General features: G+C 34.5%; 1 protein-coding gene across 1 annotated transcript in view; it reads right to left on the reverse strand.

Annotated features, from left to right (window-relative positions):
* The window catches only part of LOC105218054 (semaphorin-2A), a 250973-nt gene extending 248189 nt beyond the window's left edge, over nucleotides 1-2784 (reverse strand). The window contains exons 1-2 of the mRNA XM_054232840.1: nucleotides 2631-2784; nucleotides 2348-2495 (exon numbers count right to left, since the gene is read on the reverse strand). The gene's annotated coding sequence lies outside the window, so the exon portion shown is untranslated. The remainder of the gene's footprint in view (nucleotides 1-2347; nucleotides 2496-2630) is intronic.
* Between the last annotated feature and the right edge of the window lie 11490 nt (nucleotides 2785-14274).

Genomic DNA, 14274 nt, shown 5'->3' on the forward strand with positions numbered 1-14274 from the left:
TTTCACTTTTATCACTTGGCATGGCTCTCGGCGGCACTTTGCTTTTACTAGCAGATACTCGTATTGCTTGCAACTAAGCATTGTACGAGTATGGAAGCTTGATATTTATGAATAAACATGAATGGGTAAAAGTGGCTTCGGCTGTGTGTGGTCTCTGTTGACAATTGCATGCTGCTTTGAAATTGATGCTGTCGCTGTTGGTGCACAGGCAGATACATTAAAATGTCTGCGCCTGCAATTGCCATTCTTAAAACTACACACAAGAACATACAAAAATATATATGTATATACGAGTATATGAAGAGTGCTGGCTTAGCTATTGGCAAGCTTTGGATTGCTTAAATTTTGTTAGTAGGAATTTGTAAATGTATGTATGCTATTACCTTAGAAAATACTGATTTTCACTACTATTTTGAGTTATTCTTTTTATATTGTTTTCTCTTGCTGCAAGTCAATTGCAAAATAATTCGAAAATCGATTGAAGTTAAAGGAATAGCATTGTAGAAATATTGTAGTCAGCTTATTGCAAGCCATTTAATTAAATTAATAGATTAACAATTCTTATTGATTTAATTTGCCGAAAACCAATCCTCTAATATTTCTTAATACCTAGATACTAATTTATTTTGCGATAAAATTTTAATAGAAGAGCTGTTTGCAATCAAAAGGGTTTATGTACTAGAACTGGTATTCTCACTTTTAATGATAGTAATTGAGTTCAGCATACGAAAGTCAGATTGTTTTTTTAGTCATGTAGCCTTCAAAATATGATCAAGATTTAAGTTTTTGAACAAAAAAATATGAATTTATATATAATATTATGAAAATTCAAAAACCATTTAAAATTAATTTTTATATCAAATTAAAGATGAACAAGTAAGGAAGGGCTAAGTTCGGGTGTAACCGAACATTTTATACTCTCGCAATTTATTTATTTAACTTTATTTATAATACACAATTTCACCAACATATTCGTCATATATATTGTACAAAGTCCACTGAAAGTTGGAAACCCTAATATTAGGTTAGAAGTACCGAGGTCCTTATGTTCCATATATGGGGCCTTGAAAACCTATGGTCCGATTTCGGCGATTTTTAGAATGGGGCCGCCACACTATTAACGTAGTATTTGTGCAAAGTTCTGCACCGATATCTTCACTAGTGCTTACTTTATATATTGTAAAGTAAACGGTTCAGATCGTCTTCAAAGTTCTGGTTATAGGAAGTAGGCGTGTTTGTGAAGCGATTTGGCCTATTTTCACAACATATCATTGGGATGTAAGGAAACTATTACAAACCAAGTTTCATTGAAATCGGTCAAGTAGTTCCTGATATATGGTTTTTGACCCATAAGTGGGCGACGCCACGCCCATTTTTCATTTTGTAAAAAAATCTGAGTGCAGCTTCCATCTGCCATTTCTTATGTGAAATTTAGTGTTTCTCACGTTTTTCGTTAGCGAGTTAACCCACTTTTAGTAATTTTCAACCTAACCTTTATATGGGAGGTGGGCGTGGTTATTATTCGATTTCTTTTATTTTTGGACTGTATTAGGAAGTGGCTAAAAAAACGGCTGCAGAAAGTTTGGTTTATATAGCTCTATTGGTTTGCGAGATATGTACAAAAAACCTATTTGGGGGCGGGGCCACGCCTACTTCCCCAAAAGAATTACATCCAAATATGCCCCTTCATAGTGCGATTCTTCATACCAAATTTTCCATAGCTTTATTTATGGCTTAGTTATGGCAGTTTATGTGTTTTCGGTTTTCGCCATTTTGTGGGCGTGGCAGTGGTCCGATTTTGCATTTCATCATTTTCGAAAGCAATCTTCCTATCGTACCAAGAAACAAGTGTGGTAAGTTTCATCAAGATATCTTATTTTTTACTCAAGTTACAGCTTGCACAGACGGACGGACGGACAGACAGACAATCGGATTTGAACTCCACTCTTCACCCTGATCACTTTGGTATATATAACCCTATATCTAACTCGTTTAGTTTTGGGTGTTACAAACAACCGTTATGTGAACAAAACTATAATACTCTCTAACAATTTTTTTTGCGAGAGTATAAAAAGTAAATAATAAATGTTTACTGCTATTAAAATATTCATATTTTCAAAATCGTTTTCCAAACAACAGTGCTTTAAACTATGTCATTCCTTTACAGTTTACATATTATATTTTTTATAAAATGACTTTTAAAAGCAAGCCCACTTTCATATACATTTTAAAATAATTATAACAAATACAATTTAAAAATTGTATGTATGAAAGTTTAAGAAAACTGTATACAATTTTACAGAAATTATAAATGTATAGTGAATTAAAAGATTCAAATATGACTTACCCTTAACTATAAACTGTTGGCAGATTTTTGGTTTTTCCTTCCTTTTATCATTAATAGAAAATTGTTGGTCGATGACATTTTGTAGCGATGTTTATGTTCAGCAACTAATAACTGCTAGATGATCAGGTGTTTTAAAAAAATACCTTCTCTTTGGGTAGAAAAAAAAAAGTTTCAACAAAAGATCCAAAAAAATGATGTATAAAATTGTAAGAAAAAACGTACAATATTTAAGAAAAAACATGCATAAATATATAATTAATTAATGTAAATAAATTTGACTTACCTTTCACTATAAACGGTCGGCAGATCTTTTGTTGTCTGAATTTCGTTATTCTTTCCTCTTATCATTCATACAAAATTGTTGGCTTGTGTCATTTAAAATCGCTGTTTAGTCTTAGCAATTAATTTTCAGCAAGATATTCTGGTGCTTAAAAAAACAAAATTCCTTCTCTTTGGAAAAATAAAAAAAAAGTTTTTAAATTTCTCGCATAAATAATTAATTTTAATTTTACTTAACTTCAATAGTAATCGGTTGTCCTCATATTAATTCTAATACATAGCAAAGGTTTGTTATCACCCATTATAAAAACTATTACCACTTGAAACGTTTTTCAAGCTCAGCAACTAATCTCAAGGCTGGATATTGGATTATCTAGTTTTTGGGAAAAATAATTAAATCAAATATTTCTTTTTGAAAAAATCATGTGTAAGACTACAATTAAATGTTTGCAATTTAAAATAATAAAAATTCCATTTTGCAGTCTAACACTCATTATTTCGTTAAAAAAGAACAGAATTTAAATATATACATATCTTAAAATTTTCAATAACAGCTTTAGATTTACTTTTATCTATAATGCTTAACTACTTTAAAATAGGTATATTTTAAAATTGGGATATATAATCTTCTATTTTTTAAATAATTCCACAAGTTTAATAACTCCTTATTAAAATTTTAAAAATTTATAAACGAAAAAAAAATGTCTAAATAATTATTATATTTAAGAAATCATGCATAATTGTATAGTAAATTAAACTATTTAAATTTGATTTACCTTTCACTATAAATGGTCGGAAAATGTTTGGTTGTCTTCCTTTTATTATTAACAGAAAACTGTTAGTTGATGACATTTTATAGCGTTTTTTATGTTCAGCAATTTTTTTAGATGATCTCGTTTTAAAAAAAAAATGCTTCTTTTTGGGTTAAAAGAAAAAAATAATTTTTAAATTTCGTATATAAATAGTTGATTTTAATTTTACTTAACTTTTATTGTAATCGGCTGGTATATTTTCATTTCTTATAGGTTTCATTTCATTGGTAGCCTTCAATCCTTCGAAAATTGTTATTTGTAATATTTCTGGATCCGTACTTATAAAAAAAAATGCTTCTTTTTGGCAAATAAAATTGTTCAATTTTTTGTTTAATAATTTATTTAAATTTTACTTATCTTTTGCTGTAATTAACTGGTATATTTTCGTTTTGTATATGAGAAATCGACCTTCATAGTCTTAAATCAGTCGAAAATTCTTATTAGATATTATTTGGAAAACGATTTTTGAGTTCGGAATTTATTGTTAATGCTGGAAGGTGAGTAATCTGGTTTTTAGAGAAAAACAATAATTAAAAAATTTGTTTTTTTGCGACAAAATGTAAATTTGTGAATTCATTATTTTAATCGAAATTATATTGATTGTAATATTGATTATAATTTATTAGAAAAACAAATACGAAATATCCATCGTACTTCAATTTTAAGATTTCAGCCGACTCATACGTATATACCTTACGTACTTGAAGAAAAATTGTTTCAATTTCTTGTAGCAATTGGGTTTTATATCAGTTGAAATGAAGGCTTTCTAAAATGAATAAGAAAATATTAAAATTAAACGCATAAAAAAAACATTTAAAAAAATATTAACTGAAATAAATACTTATTAAAATAATAAAATATAAAATACATGTAAAAATATTATAAAAAATATTGAATTCAATCTTTTAGTTATAATATTACAAAAACACAAATTTAAGATTAATTAATTGATCGAGATTACAAAGAGTATTTTTTTTTGTCTAAAATATAAATTATTTTATTTATTGTTAATATTTTATTTAATCACCCCACACATAATTATATTTTATAATATATTATATTTAAAATAATGAAAATATTCACGACATGCATTTTCACACAAATAAATTAACTGACCCACCCTACTACACAATTCGCTCTCGCAGCTATGTAAATATGTTTATGTGCATGTACGAGCGCAAGCATATATGCTCGTATATATGTATACGAATAGCTATGTATTATACGTACATACACTCCATACAACGAGTAGCCGCATCCGACTCGCTACTGCTAGTCTCTCACGAGCGGCCATTTTATGACATCGCAGTAAGCTGCGCAGCTCATCAGATTTGCAAAATTCTTATTTGCACTAAAAAACCACTTCACAATAGATATTCATCACTCCAAATGTTTTTAAACACTTTTACTTACTACATTTCACAATTTTCAGCACTTTTTATCGAAAAATACTTCATTTTATTAATAAAATATCACTTTCACGACGTGCGTAACAGGAAACCCAACCGAACAAGAGGCTAGCAAAATTTCAACTGACTAAAGGAATTTCCTTTGCAGAGCTTTCAGAGGAATAGATCATAGTTATCTGCTGGAAGTGGGCATCATAGTGAATTTGGCTAAGATGATTAGCACTACAGATAAGTTGCGCTAAAAAGTATGCAACACGAATTGATATGCGATAGACTTTGATATAGATAAATAGTGGGGAAATTTATGGGAAGAAAGTGAAAGGTGTATAACCTGGCTAAAACGAAAATGATATTTATTGGGATATATTCATACATGCATATAAAAAATATATTTATAAAAAATCGGAATTTAAAAAAACTTATAGGTTATGGAACAAAATTAAGTAGTTTAAAAATATTTCTAAATATTAGAAGGTTACCAGATCTTAAAATTTTAAATGAAAAAAATAAATTGATAATATGAAAAATATTATAAAATATTAATATTTAACTAAAAAGGTTTAAGAAGTAATTTTTGAGGTAGGGTTATCAACTATTTTCTAAATAATTAAATATAATTGCAACAATATGGTTATCAAATTCATTTGGACTAGTGTTAGGAATATATGTAGAGAAATCGTCAATTAGTCTGGGGAGTCTTCCTTAGCAAGTTTTCTTAGTTTCTATCCAATAACACGTATATTCCATTAGAATGAAATCTATGTAAATACTGTTCTCAATATTAACTTCCCCTCTAGATAGGATAGAATAGAATGGGACAGGGGCGAGGTAGACGAAGAATCAGAAATAAGTATCTATAAAATAAACTGGATAAACGAGTGAAATGTTTTTTCCGAAACATTAGATACTGGAATCGCTTTTCGACTACCAGATCAGAGCTGTGTTTACAATGAGATTGTTTACGAAAAGAAACATATAGCGGATTTGAAATCACTCAAGTGTTCAAGGATTTAATCTGATAGCGTTTTTACACAGGAGCTAATTGATCAATTAACTGGCCTCTGTTCGATTTTTTGATAAAAAAACGCTACGGTAGATGTTGCTGCTAAAAATTAGAAATCAGCTGATGAAACTTACCGGTGGCAACAATCCATGACTTGCTCAACAAGCGGAGAAATGTAGCCTGAATAGCATAATAGCCGTATATGCCGACTATTGCAATTTAAACAGAAAGACATGAGAGTGTTTACGACAAGAAACATATATATTTTTACAGACAGCCAAGTGGCACTGACATCACTAAAGTCCCCAAGTATTTGATCTGAGATAGTGAAAGTATATCTTGAGCTATTAATGGGGCCCCCTTCTACTTCACCTGTACCTGTAATGGGTTCCAGGACACTGGCCACATGCGGACACTTAATTGATAAACATGTCATAGATTTGGCTGAGTTCCAACAACCCATGACTTGCTCAACAAGCAGACAAATATAGCCTGATTGGAATAAAGGGCGTACATGCCGACTAATTTAATTTGAACGGAAAGACATAATAAGTATTGTAGGAGTGCTAGCAGATCACTATCTGATTGGAATATAAGCTAACAGACTGAGAATACTATACTATGGATACTGTAGATGCAGCGAATTCAAGCTCATTTACAGGGAAAGACTCTATCGGTCACGGTGTTCTTGACTTTCTTATCTTTAACTTCATCAAGCCACAAAATATTTCAGAGAGGACATTGTAGTAAGAGGATTCTAGTCCCAGTGGTTTCACAATGAGTCTCATAAAGGCCTAGGTTTTCACTTAAACTTATTGAGCCTAATATTTGAAAGTTCGTTCAAAATGCTCCGAAAAGTGACACGCCTGAGGAACAGTATTTTAAAACTCCGTTAGGTAAATAGCCTCATACCCAAAAGTTTTCAAACTTATACTAATTGCACCCTGCTCAGGAGATTCAAACGATACTGCTGTTTCTTGGGTCTTAAGTAGATTGAAGAATACTGCTCACTTCTCTGAGAATTTTAGTTTTTCATTTAAAGAAAATTAAAGAACCTTAATATGTATTTGTAAGTACCCTCTCTTGTTCTAACCCCACTTTAGGATATTAATTAAACCTCACAAAAGGCGGTTTAACGAGCAACGGCGAATCGCACTTAAAATGCTAATAAAGCCTAATCATAAATGTCGCTTTTGTAGGCAATGAAATAATTAAATTCAATGGCAAAAGCAAAAAAAAGACGAATGGCATGCCATTTTCTCCACGCACATTGAGCGCCTTTGCTTTTATTGTTTTTATACTTTTTACCGTTTTTTGCATATTTTTTTGGACTTATCGCGACGGTGCGCGTGAACTCAACACCTGTGCGTCGTGTTGCCGGCGGCGCGGTTGGCAACATGCAGATGGAATGTGCCGTCGTTATTTCCTCAGTCCATTGGGGTCGGTCCAGCGGGCACAATTTCACTGATTTACGATATTTGATTATCGCGCAGCTAATTTACGAGCTAGTCCCCCCACACACGACAGCTGGTCTGATGACATTAACTGCCCGAGAGGCCACTCGGCTGTACGCCCAATCGCGGGGCGTCGGTTGGGTGGCCTGCAGAACTTTTCATTGTTTTCGCCTTTTTATTGTTACCTCATTAAATGTGATTTAAATGTTGGCATAACTTTAATTTCGGCATTAAGTTGGTACTAATACTTGTTATTGGTTTGCGGGAATACAAAGACCCAGGAAGTTTAATTGATACAATGACCTGCCAATGAACAGCGCAGACTTTGCGTGTTTGCATAAATTTCTCTTCAATAAATTATATTCTCTTTGAATACGCTGCGTTTAACTGTTTTTCTGGAATATTTTAAGCGTTTTTATTGTTTCGAACAATTGTTGAAATAGTTTATTGGATTAGGTATTGACATAATAGTAACTGTGTCCTGAAATAGTAGTTGATTCGAGTAAGTTCAGGTTGCATACGAACTCGAAAAGGATGTAAATATCCCTCAAGGATGGTGGAGAGCCACATACTGTTTAATATGGTAAAATTCTCTGTTCCCTGCTATGTTCCATAATAGCTTGTTCTAGAGATTTAGTACAAGTTGTAGAGACTAAAATGCGCTAGCTAATATAATTTATGGTGTCCCTGTATATTTTTTTGCAAATAGCGATGCAAACATTGCTTTGGAGACTGGAATCAATATACTAGTTTTCAGTGAAGACCCATAAAAACGGCCACTTAGCGAAAGTGTATATTAGAGACCACCTCAAAAAGTAGCTTTAGGTTTCATTGAGACACATTTTTCAATTTATTCCACAGTCTGGTTTCGATCTTATGGATCTGAGATTATATAGCGGTGCATCTTGAAAGATCTTGGAACTCGGAACATGGAGAGAAGAATCTAAGCAATTGTAGCCAATTAGATAACCAACTTCCTGATCGTCCTCTTAGAAATGCTATTCCTATTCCTTTCTGTGGACAAGAGCATTAATAGAGATGATTTTCTATGGAAAAAAGGAATCATAAGAACCAAATCAAGTAGAATTTAGACCTTCCAGAATTTAGGTTTGAAAGCTATTCTTGCGGTGAGCCTCATGAAATATTTGCATGGACATACCTTTCGAAGCATCCTATACTTTTGTATAAAGATTGGACGTATATAGACAACTTATCAAAAAGGCAAAGAAATACAAATGTGAGGATAAAGTATGATTATATCCAACAACTTATCACCAATAGAAAGAGCAATCCCTTGAGTTTATTAATTCATTATATGCCGGTCTTGATGGTATTCTATTTCGATTGCCTCCGATCTCACACTGTATGTTCGACTAAATAATCTAGGAGAGATGTATAAATCCGGAAGAGTATATGTTTTATTTCAAGATTTGTTTCCAGATATCTGTTAATTCTTCGGAGAAAGTGCATAATAAGAAATAATACTCAAATTGAGAATTTTTTATATTGCAAGATGCGGTACCCTAAAGAAAAAGGTTCTGATGATAGAGGGAATTTATGAGAGTTGGAATGGTGAAATTTTCCCTAACTCAAATAAAATAAAAACCCATAATATCAAACGTGAAAACCTTGTATTTACCGATGGAGAAAAGGTAGCACAGCACAAGTTGATCCGTTCAGGTACGACTGAGAATGCTACCTAAAAAGTTGCTTGAATGGATGGTTGATTAAGGAGGACCATCTCAGATCATATCCGCAAAGGACATACCAAAATACTACTTTCCGGTTGTATGGATGGTGAAGATACCGATGGGCCTTTACTTTGAGTGAATTAAGTCACATGGTAATAGATGCCGTTTCATTGGATCTTGTTTCATATGGCGAGTTGGCTTGGTTGGGGTGGTTGTGGTTAACGTTGGTGAACCCTTAAACCGAATAAGTCGAATAAGTCTTAGCCGTGACCTTGAGCTCCACTGGGTTTGGCTATCGCATCAGGATTGGATTTGATCGACGTGAACGCAGTAGTACGAATTGAGCGAATTGATAAGTAAACTGTAACTGGATACGCAGAGTAACTATCCGACATATTTACGCCCTGAAGCGGCCAAAATCGACACCCAGTTGTAGTTCCAACTTGATGATAATATATGTCATCATAGAGAACTTAACTTGAGCTTTTGTCCTTCAAAAAATATGATAGGTAGAATTGGTAGAATGTGGATCATACGCTGAGAAGATTGGAATTTTATGGAATTAGCTCTAGAACTTCTGTCTTCAGCCGGTTTAGATGGGGTTGAATATAATTCACGGCATTGATTATTTCAAACCAGAAATTAGACAGCTAGAGTGAAAAACTATCAAACATTTTATCAAGTTCAGTGAGTTGTTGAACGGTTGTTGTTGGGACAGACCGGATACCGGATAGATGGCTGGCTTGAAAACGACCGCTTAAGATCTGTCAATCGTTCGCCGAACGGGAATGTTTGTGATTTAACGATGGATAAAAATGTACACCAAGTCCAGGAGCAAGAATAGTTTTGTAGAAACCTGTACATAGGGTCAAACGTCAAATTCAATGACTACAACTATCACTTTGAGATTTTGAGTTTAAGTAGGCGCCAATCGAGTTTCTGCTCCAGCAAGTAACTTTCTGTTGGATAGGCGGTAATTGAGACGATCAGTCGCAGCATCAGGAAGCCACTTTCAAATGATTCTTGAGACCTTTAGATGGCTGATTATAAAAACTTTAGGTCTGGGAAAACCATCCATTTAAGACATACTACATTACATTTTTGGTTCAGAGGGTATTGAGTTATCTATCATAGTTGTCTTCAAAGCTTCTTACGCTGAGATTTCTGATGATATATAGGGAACGAGTTGGCAACTGTCAATATTGCCCTCGGGATTTCAATATTGAAATGGAGATAACAAGCATTACTAATGAAATTAACGCAACAATTTTCAAAGGGAAATGCAAGATATATCTGTATTAATATAGCCTAATTAGTACCACTAGCATTCCATACACATAAATACAAAGAAAACAACTGTAAATTGATTATGCGTTGACACACGCACGCGCCTTCCGTCTTAATGCTTCGTGCCACTAACTGACTAACTAACTATTATCAGCAGTATCATTAAACATACATAGTTGAAAGTTCTTAACTGGAAATGACAATATCGTTGGAATGACTCATAGACTGTGGCAGTGGACCAGGCAGGCAGTCATCCAGTCAACTAGTTAGTGTGGCCTTCATTAGCCCTGTAGCATAATTTTACGCGACCACGAACGCACGAACGCCACTCGGCGCACTCGAACTGTACTGTACCTCACGACTGCTTAACTACGTAGTTAGCATTAGTTAACGCATGTACGTGATATCGTTAAATTGGTGTAATTTTACCAGCGCAGAGATGAAACGCATACCAAGCGCAAGATATAAACCCCGAGCGCACACGCACACAAGGCAGCACAAACAACAAATACCCAAACCCAGGCGGCAAGCGACCGAGTGAGTGAATAAGCTAATTTTATATGCTAAAGCTAAAAGCTGAAGGCCAGTGGCACGCACCGCACAAAGTACCGTTAGTTAGGTGGCCATGCAACAGATTTTACTACACAGCAGGAGAGTCAGCGTAAGCGGACTGCCTGCTAGGCTGACTTCCTTCCTTCTGCAGCTTTAATCGTAACTTGCCTACTAACTATTTACTTAGTACTGTCCGTCGAACGTGAGTGACTTGTGTGCTACTTCGTCTAACCACATGCATGCCACAATACAATTACCGTTATGAGTGTTTAATATAATCTTCACAGAAAGATTTCTATTTCTGTGCAAGGACACAGCCCACGCTGCTGATCCACATACAATTCAATTTCAATTTTTCTTTCTTCTCTCTCTCTTATTTGTTTACATGAAGAACGTCGCTTTGAATCATTAATGTCAATTTGTTGAAAGCAAAATTAGTACAACGAAATTAATGAGGGAACCTACCTCATTAGTGGGAGCTGTGAATAAATTTAAGTAAGAAGATGCTTTAAAGAAGTAAAATCTATGTTTAGAAGATTTTAAGCTGTGGTGCATTAATGACTGGACATTGCTTGATATCTGGGCACAGTTACAGTCATAAATATTAGCCGAGAGAGTTATCTCTCCTCATACAAATTCCGTATCGTCATCATCTTCATTATCTTTTAGGAAATATATATATATATATATATTGTATATATTTGGGTTAGGCACCGCTTTAAGCAATTATAGCCAAATCCAAGTGAAGCCAGGTCACTTTCCACTTGGTCCTTCCAACGGAGTGGAGTTCGTCCTCTTCCACGGCTTCCTCCAGCGGGTACTGCATCGAACACTCTCAGAACTGGAGTGTTTTCATCCATTCGTACAACATGACCTAGCCAGCGTAGCCACTGTCTTTTCCATCGTCTGCGGTATTCGCTTTTGCCAATGTTCAGATGACCAAAAATCTTGCGCAAAACCTTTCTCTCGAAAACCCTAAGAGTCGTCTCATCGGAGGTCGTCATCGTCCACGCTTCTGCGCCATACATCAGGACGGGAATAATGAGCGATCTGTAGAGTTAGATTTTGGTTCGTAGAGAGGACCAAGATTTAGCGCATGATGAATATCTGGTCCATGGTGGATTTTCCAGGTCTAAAGCCACACTGATAAGGTCTAATCAGTTTGTTGATGGTAGGTTTTAGTCTTTCACTCGCTCGACGGGACGTTATATGCGATATTGAGGAGACTTATACCACGGTAATTGGCTCAGATTGTGGAGTCTCCCTTTTTGTGGATAGGTACCCTGAAAAATCATGTTACCACAACTGTCGAGTAGATATAATCAGAACGATCTGGCAGTATTGTGGTCTGCAGACTGTGACTATTTTCGAATTTCATAAGTAGCTGCAGTAATATTGCAAGATATTTTCTCGTTTTCATCTAGTAAGTGAAGATTGTTGAGAGAATACAAGCTTTTATCAGATCCACTTCAAGTAAGATTTTATTAGATAATCAAAGAATATGTGGTTGAATAAATTTTATGAGTTGTGAGCTGTTTCTTCAGAGACGGTCATAGATATGAATATTTTTCTTTTATTTTCAAGAAGTTAAGAAGTTGTAAGGTCTTCCGTTTCATCTAAGGCAATGCGTTGTGGAATAATCTCTACCTGGAAGTATTTCATTTTCAATACTTGCAAGAGACATGCAAGAACTAAATCTTTTCCACAAATGAACCACTGATAACTTTTAATGCATAATATTCAATGGACAACCAATTTTATTATAGTTTAACAGCCAAATTAGACTACGCTAAGAAGAAATAGCAATCGATAATGTTTAATTTAAAAGATTACAAGAGAATGAGGACCCACTCTCGAACGATTAGCCTAAACCTACAAGCGTGTTTTGATCAAATATGATAGAAATAGAGAAAAAGAAGTTTTTGTCCCATTATTGTTTTGGAATACTTTTGACAGGAAGTAACGTCATAAAATACTTAATCAAATTCAGTCTCAAACTTGTCTTAAATGCCGTTGTAAGATTAAGTAGTTAGACCGATGGTACCGGCAAAAATTCGGAGTGGATTGATTCGGCCCGCATACTTACAAAGAATTTGTCGGACTAATATTTATGTTTCCATTTATATTCAATGGTTTAGGTATAGCTGCGGTGAATATGTCCCTCATAGCCCAAAGTAGCCACTATAAACTTAACCTGGCAGAAAGAAATCGTAATTTTTTATAGGTGGGACCGATAGGCCGATAGGCCATATGATATTTGATCTATCTATTCACTTTTTTTGAAATATTATTTATATTCAAATAATCTGAATAGAAGTTTTTGAAGGCAATTATTATGGTTCATATCTCCAATAACGGTTACTAGGCCTTTGGATCAGTGGCGGCTTGGTATAGTAGTTACAGTACAATGCTTGGACCAACATTAAATTAATTTTGCTAAATGTCGCTCGTATTTCTATAGGGTATGATAAACTACCGAGTGTATTCTACCAAAGAAAATTAACCATTAGCTATACAGTATTGTCTTAAAATTTGTAGATGCATTTTCAGATTTAATGAATACATATCTTTTCTACTTGCACCTAAGTAATAAACCTTATGAATTAATGAGCTGAGTTCAGCAAATTTTATGTGCGAGTGTACGCCAGCTCATTACGTTATTTATGACCAAAAAAAGGTGCGCTCGGTCAGCACACGATGCAATCCATCAGCGCTCTAAATTCATTTCCTTAAGACATTACTTATTTGTTAGTGGGCAATTGCCCAAATGTTTTAACGTCGGCATTTTTGAAACACCGCTTAAATGCCACGCAATTGTGGTATTTACACAGGAATACCAATACACCATACGCCGCTATAACGGTTAAGTGGGAATTTATGTGCGCTTCGCAAAATTTAAATGCTTAAGATGAATTGTAAATCGTAACGGTTGTTGTTTGCACGTCGGCTACCCAAATTGCAATGAAATTAAAAAGCAAATAAAATCGGTAAAATAAATAAAACCACACGTACCAGTCCAGTATCTGTTAAAAGCATTAAATGCGAGAGTGTGACTGTGTATATATAAGTGTGGCAACGCTGTTTTCATGCTGGCCACCGCCACAGTGTTGTTTACACACCCAACATCCGCTGGCATCCACTTTCACTCTCACTCACACTCTCCAGCTCCTGCTTCTCACTCCCCTCATTTGCCGTCTTTAATTGGTCGATTTATCAGCGTAAATATTTTCCAGTGTGCATTTTTAATGAGCGGCAACCATGGCGCTTGGTTCGCCTGTTCCCTCCGTCTACCATCGGTTCTACGGTTGCTCCTCATATATTACAAATTTGTACTTATAAATAAGTGCTTGAGGTTTCACGTAGCGCATCGCAGCCATCGTCCAGATTGGTCCTGCCGCCACAGCCATAAGCTGAGAGGTAATTAAATTTCTGGCAGCAAA

The sequence above is a fragment of the Zeugodacus cucurbitae genome, chromosome 6 (assembly GCF_028554725.1).
Source record: "Zeugodacus cucurbitae isolate PBARC_wt_2022May chromosome 6, idZeuCucr1.2, whole genome shotgun sequence".
In the NCBI taxonomy this organism is placed as follows: domain Eukaryota; kingdom Metazoa; phylum Arthropoda; class Insecta; order Diptera; family Tephritidae; genus Zeugodacus; species Zeugodacus cucurbitae.